General features: G+C 35.6%; 1 non-coding gene across 1 annotated transcript; it reads left to right on the plus strand.

Annotated features, from left to right (window-relative positions):
* Positions 1-11421: 11421 nt before the first annotated feature.
* On the plus strand, positions 11422-11503 carry TRNAS-UGA (transfer RNA serine (anticodon UGA)). The gene has a single exon. It is a non-coding gene; the product is annotated as a tRNA-Ser (tRNA).
* Positions 11504-12242: the final 739 nt, after the last annotated feature.

A 12242-nucleotide genomic window follows, 5' to 3' on the forward strand; every position in this document is an offset into this window, starting at 1 on the left:
TGTGTCCTTTCGAGCAAAACAAAAATAGTTATCGTTTAGTGAACGCGTGCTCGAACTAGTGAAGCAGCCCAACACACTGACAAATTTTCAGTCACGAAATGTAGCACGAGAGATTAAGCTGATCGTGCAACATTCGATTTCTTTCAAATGTCACCAGCGATGAGGGTATACCAAATGAAACAGGAAGTACCACACACAAAATAGGGTTAACTTAATATTTTCTTGGTTAATTTTCTCAGTCTCTAAACAAGTAATTATCGAGCTAGTAATAGACGTTCACAACATAATAATTGTTATTCTTATAACAAATGACTTACGTAAATAGTTCTTCGACCACTCCTGCATTTGTTGTGTTCCAATCGGCGTGATGAGTTCTGGGTTGAGCGAAACATATCGTCAATAATGGATATGACTAAAATAGTGTAGTTGGTGAAATATTATTATACACACCTCAATAGGGGGCTAACTGAAGAATGCAGTGTTATAAAATATAACAGGCCTAATGTTAACCATAATCATTTTTTACCAGCTTAGAAAAAGCATCCACACCATAATAATCTTACATATTATTGTTCTATTAAAAACACCCGCGTAACCACTACGTTGTACATTCCACAATCTTTGCTACTACAAATCCACATCTCACCTTTGATGTATTCCTAAAACGTGCATGTTTCAGAAAAATTATTTACCGACTGATTCCGTGTAACAATACTAGACGGCTAAACTATTCAAAATCCTTCCCATATACAGTTCACAATATTATTTATGACATCACTCTTAATAAATAAAGTTATCTTTAGAATTGTCACAAATAAGGTGGAAAGATATTACTATAATCAAAAATGTTCCCCAGTGTCATTGTGGAAATTTTATGTTGAGCTTCGTGTTTGACTCCAAACAATCGTCGAAAATACGAAATTCATATTTGTTTTTTTAGATAACGTTGGAGAAGACATTTCATAAAATAATTATTTTATATAATATGGAAAAAGAAATTATCCTTTCATGCTATAAACTAAGAATTGAAACAAAGTATTAAAAAATGAAGCAATGTTTAAAAATATATCATGGCTGTGGCTGTTCCATAAATTTATATGTTTGCTCTTCTATGTAAAATATTTTCTCAACCCAAACGAGCCGTTTTTATATATATATTTCTCTACAAGTGGGTTTTCTCGACATCACTGATTATTATTGTTCCATAAATTGTTCATAAAAGTCTTTCTTTCTAGCTTTTACCACTTGTTACGTCCTCCGCGCGAGTCATTGTTTGTTTTTAACTTCGCGCAAAGCTATTCGAGGGCTATCTGCGCTAGCCGTCCCTCATTTAGCAGTGTAAGACCAGAGGAAAGGCAACCATTCATCACCACCCACCACCAATTCTTGGGTTACTCTTTCACCAACGAATAATGGGACTGACTGTCAAATTATAACGCCCCCACGGCTGAAAGGGCGAGCATGTTTGATAAGACAGGATTCGAACCCGCGACTCTCAGATTACGAGACGAACGCCTTAACCCACCTGGTCATGCCGGGCCTATGTGTGAAAGAACCACAAGTTATTCTTTTATATTTTTAATTCAGTTTTACTCTCGAGGAAGGACACGCCTATCAGACTCGACAGAATTAACTTTAAATCTAAAAATGCTTTCATAAACAACCAGCGTCTTTATAAAGTAGCAATATAAAGTTCTATGAAACGAGCGAGGTAATATTAAATTAACAGACCATTGTAAGAAAGCATTACTCAGCACCTATCTACATAAAAGTTAGACTACACTGACTATTTTTAACCTTAACAGAAAATACACAGGATTAATATAGTTGTTTTCACGACTAAACCTCCAAATATTAAGTAAAGATAGAGACATTTCTATTTACCTCTGCTTCGCGTTCTCCTTTTTATCAGGTCACATCAAAGTACTCACAGTCGTTAAAAATTACAAAACCTCTACTAGTAATAAAGTTCAATCACGTTCGTTCACCCTAATCACTAAACACTTGATCTCATTTTGACATCTACAAAATAACCTCAGACGTGTCCAATGATTCTTGAATATGGAATTTTCAGGTCATGGCCATCCATAGTCACAAAAGAAGGAGGTTTTGGTGGATGTCATGATATAAAAACTGTTTAATGTAGGTGTTGTTGATTTATTTATTTTGTGAGTGAATATTTTATTATCATTTACTTGTTTTTACCATAACAAGAGAGTTTGAAAGCGATTATTTTAAGGCAAACGTTGTGACAATTTTAGTCACGTAACACCTTAAAATCTGTAAATGTAGTTTATGCTTCACTGTCATGTAAGAAGGTAATACAATAAAATAGTGTAGAAGGTACGAAGCAACGTCAAACCGTCTACACAACAGAGTGTGTTTTTCTTATAGCAAAGCCACATGAGACTATCTGCCTTGTCCACCGAGGGGAATCGAATCTCTGATTTTAACGTTGTAAATGCGAATAGTTACTGCTGTACTAGTGGATGACACGATAAAGAGTAAAAAAATAATATTGGGCGTTGCAGAAATGTTAGCATGTTTGATGTTGGACGTCAAGTGGAATGTTTCTATTGTTACGACCAGTTTACAATAATATGGACGAAAACACACAAAACCAACCTACTTAAACAACTAAAAAACACATTTATTATACTGAACTAAATACACGTTTATTACACTGCTATCAATGATATTACGTTTATGATTCTACCCTGCTAATACTGTAATTACAAGTCTATACACAGTGAGATTAAATACATCACTGGCCTGTCTAATTCCTAATTTGTATGAACTATGAATCTAAACAACATTCAACCAAGCCATATGGACAACGTGTTCACTCTAATACAATGGCTAATTCTCGCGGTTTACTAAACTATTGGATTAAATAATACGTAATTTAAAAGAGCTTTGTTTTAAATACATTTTAAATGTCAGCCTGAAGAGAACACACACTAAGTTCATAAATGGTCATGATCAAAAATCAAAAGGTAAGTGTGCACTTGAAATGATGGATGATTCACAAGAATAATTATTATGAGTAATAAAGAGCAATATTATTAGTAATAAAACCATAATAATTAGTTATTACACATAGGTATGTTTATAAGTATAAATAAACGAATAACTGTGGACAATGTAAATGAACTACAGTGGATGATTATGTATAACGTTGATGGAAAGAAGTGGACGGTTAGTAAATTCTTATGTGTAAACATGCATACGTGTTTGAACTGATTCATCAAAGTTTACACACATGTATACGTGTTTGAACTGATTTCTAACAGCTTACACACATGTATACGTGTTTGAACTGATCCCTCACAGTTTACACACATGTATACGTGTTTGAACTGATTTCTAACAGCTTACACACATGCATACGTGTTTGAACTGATTCATCACAGTTTACACACATGTATACGTGTTTCAACTGATTCCTCATAGTTTACACAAATGTATACGTGTTTGAACTGATTCATCACAGTTTACACACATGCATACGTGTTTGAACTGATTTCTAACAGCTTACATACATGGATACGTGTTTGAACTGATTCATCACAGTTTACACACATGTATACGTGTTTGAACTGATTCATCACAGTTTACACACATGCATACGTGTTTGAACTGATTTCTAACAGCTTACACACATGTATACGTGTTTGAACTGATCCCTCACAGTTTACACACATGTATACGTGTTTGAACTGATTCATCACAGTTTACACACATGTATACGTGTTTGAACTGATCCCTCACAGTTTACACACATGTATACGTGTTTGAACTGATCCCTCACAGTTTACACACATGTATACGTGTTTGAACTGATTCATCACAGTTTACACACATGTATACGTGTTTGAACTGATCCCTCACAGTTTACACGCATGTATACGTGTTTGAACTGATCCCTCACAGTTTACACGCATGTATACGTGTTTCAACTGATTCCTCATAGTTTACACACATGTATACGTGTTTGAACTGATCCCTCACAGTTTACACGCATGTATACGTGTTTCAACTGATTCCTCATAGTTTACACACATGTATACGTGTTTGAACTGATTCATCACAGTTTACACACATGTATACGTGTTTGAACTTATTCATCACAGTTTACACACATGTATACGTGTTTGAACTAATTCATCACAGTTTACACACATGGATACGTGTTTGAACTGATCCCTCACAGTTTACACGCATGTATACGTGTTTCAACTGATTCCTCATAGTTTACACACATGTATACGTGTTTGAACTGATTCATCACAGTTTACACACATGTATACGTGTTTGAACTGATTCATCACAGTTTACACACATGTATACGTGTTTGAACTAATTCATCACAGTTTACACACATGTATACGTGTTTGAACTGATCCTCACAGTTTACACACATGTATACGTGTTTCAACTGATTCCTCATAGTTTACACACATGTATACGTGTTTGAACTAATTCATCACAGTTTACACACATGTATACGTGTTTGAACTGATCCCTCACAGTTTACACACATGTATACGTGTTTCAACTGATTCCTCATAGTTTACACACATGTATACGTGTTTGAACTGATTCATCACAGTTTACACACATGTATACGTGTTTGAACTGATTCATCACAGTTTACACACATGTATACGTGTTTGAACTGATTCATCACAGTTTACACACATGTATACGTGTTTGAACTGATTCATCACAGTTTACACACATGTATACGTGTTTGAACTAATTCATCACAGTTTACACACATGGATACGTGTTTGAACTGATTTCTAACAGCTTACACAGATGTATACGTGTTTGAACTGATCCCTCACAGTTTACACACATGTATACGTGTTTGAACTGATTTCTAACAGCTTACACACATGTATACGTGTTTGAACTAATTCATCACAGTTTACACACATGTATACGTGTTTCAACTGATTCATCACAGTTTAGACACATGTATACGTGTTTCAACTGATTTCTAACAGCTTACACACATGTATACGTGTTTCAACTGATCCTCACAGTTTACACGCATGTATACGTGTTTCAACTGATTCCTCATAGTTTACACACATGTATACGTGTTTGAACTGATTCATCACAGTTTACACACATGTATACGTGTTTGAACTGATTCATCACAGTTTACACACATGTATACGTGTTTGAACTAATTCCTCACAGTTTACACACATGGATACGTGTTTGAACTGATCCCTCACAGTTTACACGCATGTATACGTGTTTCAACTGATTCCTCATAGTTTACACACATGTATACGTGTTTGAACTGATTCATCGCAGTTTACACACATGTATACGTGTTTGAACTGATTCATCACAGTTTACACACATGTATACGTGTTTGAACTGATTCATCACAGTTTACACACATGTATACGTGTTTGAACTAATTCATCACAGTTTACACACATGGATACGTGTTTGAACTAATTCATCACAGTTTACACACATGGATACGTGTTTGAACTGATTTCTAACAGCTTACACACATGTATACGTGTTTGAACTGATCCCTCACAGTTTATACACATGTATACGTGTTTGAACTGATTTCTAACAGCTTACACACATGTATACGTGTTTGAACTAATTCATCACAGTTTACACACATGTATACGTGTTTGAACTGATTCATCACAGTTTACACACATGTATACGTGTTTGAACTAATTCATCACAGTTTACACACATGGATACGTGTTTGAACTGATTTCTAACAGCTTACACAGATGTATACGTGTTTGAACTGATCCCTCACAGTTTACACACATGTATACGTGTTTGAACTGATTTCTAACAGCTTACACACATGTATACGTGTTTCAACTGATCCCTCACAGTTTACACGCATGTATACGTGTTTCAACTGATTCCTCATAGTTTACACACATGTATACGTGTTTGAACTGATTCATCACAGTTTACACACATGTATACGTGTTTGAACTTATTCATCACAGTTTACACACATGTATACGTGTTTGAACTAATTCATCACAGTTTACACACATGGATACGTGTTTGAACTGATCCCTCACAGTTTACACGCATGTATACGTGTTTCAACTGATTCCTCATAGTTTACACACATGTATACGTGTTTGAACTGATTCATCACAGTTTACACACATGTATACGTGTTTGAACTGATTCATCACAGTTTACACACATGTATACGTGTTTGAACTAATTCATCACAGTTTACACACATGTATACGTGTTTGAACTGATCCCTCACAGTTTACACGCATGTATACGTGTTTCAACTGATTCCTCATAGTTTACACACATGTATACGTGTTTGAACTGATTCATCACAGTTTACACACATGTATACGTGTTTGAACTGATTCATCACAGTTTACACACATGTATACGTGTTTGAACTGATTCATCACAGTTTACACACATGTATACGTGTTTGAACTGATTCATCACAGTTTACACACATGTATACGTGTTTGAACTAATTCATCACAGTTTACACACATGGATACGTGTTTGAACTGATTTCTAACAGCTTACACAGATGTATACGTGTTTGAACTGATCCCTCACAGTTTACACACATGTATACGTGTTTGAACTGATTTCTAACAGCTTACACACATGTATACGTGTTTGAACTAATTCATCACAGTTTACACACATGTATACGTGTTTCAACTGATTCATCACAGTTTAGACACATGTATACGTGTTTCAACTGATTCATCACAGTTTAGACACATGTATACGTGTTTCAACTGATTTCTAACAGCTTACACACATGTATACGTGTTTCAACTGATCCCTCACAGTTTACACGCATGTATACGTGTTTCAACTGATTCATCACAGTTTACACACATGTATACGTGTTTGAACTGATTCATCACAGTTTACACACATGTTTTCGTGTTTCAACTGATTTCTAACAGCTTAAACACATGTATACGTGTTTCAACTAATCCCTCACAGTTTACACGCATGTATACGTGTTTCAACTGATTCATCACAGTTTACACACATGTATACGTGTTTGAACTGATTCATCACAGTTTACACACATGTATACGTGTTTGAACTAATTCCTCACAGTTTACACACATGGATACGTGTTTGAACTGATCCCTCACAGTTTACACGCATGTATACGTGTTTCAACTGATTCCTCATAGTTTACACACATGTATACGTGTTTGAACTGATTCATCACAGTTTACACACATGTATACGTGTTTGAACTGATTCATCACAGTTTACACACATGTATACGTGTTTGAACTGATTCATCACAGTTTACACACATGTATACGTGTTTGAACTGATTTCTAACAGCTTACACACATGTATACGTGTTTGAACTGATCCCTCACTGTTTACACACATGTATACGTGTTTGAACTGATTTCTAACAGCTTACACACATGTATACGTGTTTGAACTAATTCATCACAGTTTACACACATGTATACGTGTTTCAACTGATTCATCACAGTTTACACGCATGTATACGTGTTTCAACTGATTCATCACAGTTTACACACATGTATACGTGTTTGAACTGATTCATCACAGTTTACACACATGTATACGTGTTTGAACTGATTCATCACAGTTTACACACATGTATACGTGTTTGAACTGATTCATCACAGTTTACACACATGTATACGTGTTTGAACTGATTCATCACAGTTTACACACATGTATACGTGTTTGAACTAATTCATCACAGTTTACACACATGTATACGTGTTTCAACTGATTCATCACAGTTTAGACACATGTATACGTGTTTCAACTGATTCCTCATAGTTTACACACATGTATACGTGTTTGAACTAATTCATCACAGTTTACACACATGTATACGTGTTTGAACTGATTCATCACAGTTTACACACATGTATACGTGTTTGAACTGATTCATCACAGTTTACACACATGTATACGTGTTTGAACTGATTCATCACAGTTTACACACATGTATACGTGTTTGAACTGATTCCTCATAGTTTACACGCATGTATACGTGTTTCAACTGATTCCTCATAGTTTACACACATGTATACGTGTTTGAACTGATTTATCACAGCTTACACATATGTATACGTGTTTGAACTGATCCCTCACAGTTTACACGCATGTATACGTGTTTGAACTGATTCCTCATAGTTTACACACATGTATACGTGTTTGAACTGATTCATCACAGTTTACACACATGTATACGTGTTTGAACTGATTCATCACAGTTTAGACACATGTATACGTGTTTCAACTGATTCCTCACAGTTTACACACATGTTTACGTGTTTCAACTGATTCCTCACAGTTTACAAACCACATCACAATATTATTGGTTGAGCTCAGTGATGTTTCACGGCCTGTAACAGATTAATTTTCACTTTGCCATTGAAACTACTGTTTGAATGTAGAACATTGATGAACTGAAAACTTCTGAATTATGTTATATCTAATAATGTATTCAGGAGATATGTGCCAGACTACCAAGAACTTACCGAAATTAACTGGTATATTTAGTATTTTAAATTATTTTAATCGTTTTAAGTGTACGAAATGTTCCTCTCTGAAATATTAATCCATTTCTATAAAATTATGTTCGAATAAAAAGTCCTAGAATGAGATAAATACTAGTTTGGATGAATTGAATAAAATAAATGAGTGAAACAATAAAAGCAAGATTACGACAAGTTTGTAATATTAAAATAAATTAATTGTTTTCATGAAATGGAATCGGATAATGATAGGCCATTTTGAATCAACATTAGTACAAATGATGAAGATATTAAAATAACCAAGACTTAGTAGTAGAGGAAATATGGGGAACATATTGTGTTATTTTCCAGGAACGACATATCTGCATGTATTTGTACTTGATATAGAGGGTCAGTTTGTTTTCAAATTTCGCACAAAGCTACACGAGGGCTATCTGCGCTAGCCATCCTTAATTTTGCAATGTAAGACTAGAGGGAAGGCAGCTAGTCATCACCACCAGAGCTAATTCTTGGGCTACTCTTTTACCAACGAATAGTGAGATTGACCGAACATAATAGCGCCCCCACGGCTGAAAGGGCAAACATGTTTGGTGTAACAGGGATTTGAACCCTTGACCTTTAGATTACGAGTCGAGTGCCTTAACCACCTCGCCATGCTGGGCAGAGTCAGTTTCTGTTGTAGTATGTAAATAACTGTTAAGACTCACGCCTGTTGAAAGTTACGCGTGACATCGCAGGTTCCATTCTCCGTCACACCAAACATGTTCACCCTTTCAGCCATGAGGGCTTTGAAATGTGACGGCCAATACCACTATTCGTTGTAAAAGAGTAACCCAAGAGTTGGGAGAGGGTGATTGTGACTGACTTCTCTCTAGTCTTACACTGCTAAATTAGGGACGGCTAGCGCAGATAGCCCTCGTGTAGCTTTGCGCGAAATTCGAAATAAACCAAAACATTCGTATGCAGAAGAATTAAGTTTATATTTCTGAATAAGAAGGATTAATCATTTTGACCTAAAAATCGATTTCCTTGAGAAATCGAATTATATTCGATTACTTGGGTATTCGTCACAGCTCTACCTTAAAGACACGCCATGAGCAGTGTATCAATACGTATCAACTTATGAAACTTTTCTGTTTACTGCCCTGAGTTAGAGGGCCCATAAAACGATAATCTATTGTATTCATAAAACAAAATTTTACACAGTGCTTCTAATTTCAACTAAGATTTAAGTATAAAACAACTACGACAAGGAAATACGTGCTCAAGAGCAAAATAATAAAGTGAACAAGTAAGTGACAGAAGGCAAATAAACCTCTTCGAGGTATAAAAGTAATCTAATCAGGTTTTATTAAGTAGAGCTAACTGCTTATACCACCTGCTTCTACAATACATTCTACAAATTAACCATCGAAGTTAATTTGTATGACAACAGTCAGACTTATGTCTATAAAACCTGCTGTATCTCTTGAGAGAAAATTAACATCACTAAAGCTTACGTGTGTGATTTTTCTAAACAGGTTCATGGTTGGTCAAAACAAACAAACTTACTTGTTATTAGTTAATCAGCTGAAATTAAGCATACAGATCACGTATTTGAAGTCTTGCTACTAAAATCAGCCTTGTACTCAATATTTAAAAATACCTTGTTATATTTCGTAAGTAGTCTCAGTATACGTCAAATGACACTTGACTCAAAATGGGATACTTGTGGTTTACAGACAAATATAATAAACCAAACAAGGCAACAACAAGTAACGATGAACTATTAGAAAGTTTTACAATTCACATTAAAATTTGATTATGCTTTTAAAAAACAATGTTTTGAATTATTCTATTTTAATAAACTTATTTTCCTTTTATACGTGTGCTTTTAATGGTAACATATCTATGAACTGTAGAAAGAATAATCATTTCACACTGATAAACTGTTACTAAGTAAAGATATCCATGTTTGGACCTCTTTAATCACAAAGCTATCAGTAAATATGTTGATTACAAGAAGGGGATTTTTTATGGAAACCAAACTGTAGTGTATACAACCAGATGGTAAAAAGTGCATTAAATCTTACGGTTTTAAAATATCAAATTACATTTCATTCAACAAAGATGTATCGATATATTCAATAGAAAAGGTTGAGATTATGACAAACATTTTCTGTATCTCAATAACTGCTGGGCCCGGAATGGCCAGGTGGTTAAGGAGCTCGACTCGCAATCTGAGGGTCGCGGCTTTGAACCCCAACCCGATCAAACGCCCTTTCAGCCGTAGCAGCATTATAAGTTACTGTCAATACCACTATTCGTTGATAAAAGAATAGCCCAAGAGTTGGCGGTGGGTAGTGATGAAACTAGCTACCTTCCCAATAAAGAAAGTCTCTCTGTGCAGTTTGGTGTGGCTTAGTGCCGGACTGGAGATCAGAGTGAAACGAAACGCGTGACAGTAATTTCGGCTTGACCCCAAACCAAAGGTTTAGTGTCAGACGCAATCGATGATGTTCAAAATGAACCTTCTCTTCACCCTGTTCATGTTTTAAGAATTGAATGAGTGGCTTAAATGTTTTAGATACCTATGACTTTGCAAAATATACACACGTAATTAAATATATATATACATGTATGCACAATAAACGTATTTTACGATACACGTGATCTAGATTGATTTATATAAGATTTGTCAGCTGTTTGAATTCGTTGTTAAAGAAGCACAAAGAATAGGTGGGCACCTAAATGCCTGAATACCATTAATTCAGATGTAGGAGGAAAGCGGGAGAACGTGAGAAAATCCCCACGGACGACAAAGAGGATTAAAAGGTCCAGATTATCGTTTTTAGAGCGACGGTTGAATTCTTCTTTTTGATTAACAGCAGTTGTGGCCGAGTGGTTAAAGCGATGGATTTGAAATCCATTGGCGTACCCTTGCGTAGGTTCGAATCCTATCAACTGCGAGTGATATTATTTGGGTCCAGCATAGCCAGATGGATTAAGGCGTGCGACTCGTAATCCGAGGGTCGCGGGCTCGAATCCCCGTCGCACCACAAATATGCTCGCGAGGGGGTGTTATAATGTGACGATCAACCTCACTATTCGTTGGTAAAAGTGTAGCCCAAGAGATGGCGGTGGGTGGTGATGACTACCTGCCTTCCCTCTAGTCTTACACTGCTAAATTAGGGACGGCTAGCGCAGATAGCCTTCGAGTAGCTTTGCGCGAAATTCAAAAACAAAAATCTTTTTTATTAGAATAATCCAAGAACTGGTAATAGGCGATGTTGGCCATATGAATGCTCTTTAGTGTATCAGTTGAAAATTGTTGATGACTAGCGCAGATAGCTCTTTTGAAACTCTGCACGAATGTTCGAAAAACACACACAAACGTATTTCTCATTGCAGGGGAGATGGAGGAGGCTATTCTTACAAGACAAAACGTATCAAGATATTCAAATTCCAAAATCCTCAGAAACATATATGAACGAGAGGAACAATTTTATTGTAATCAGTCAGTGCTATAAATATAAATTGATACAAACATATAAAACAATACAATAAATGTAAAGAACACGGAGTTTGCGAGCACTGTAAATGCTGAACATTTTCAGGAAGCATTTTGACAAAAACTAAGCTACTTTTCAGTTAATGATTGATCACTTAGCTCATGCTAGTAAATGAAAAATTCATATTTCATTATAC

Source organism: Tachypleus tridentatus, chromosome 10, assembly GCF_004210375.1.
Source record: "Tachypleus tridentatus isolate NWPU-2018 chromosome 10, ASM421037v1, whole genome shotgun sequence".
NCBI lineage: Eukaryota > Metazoa > Arthropoda > Merostomata > Xiphosura > Limulidae > Tachypleus > Tachypleus tridentatus.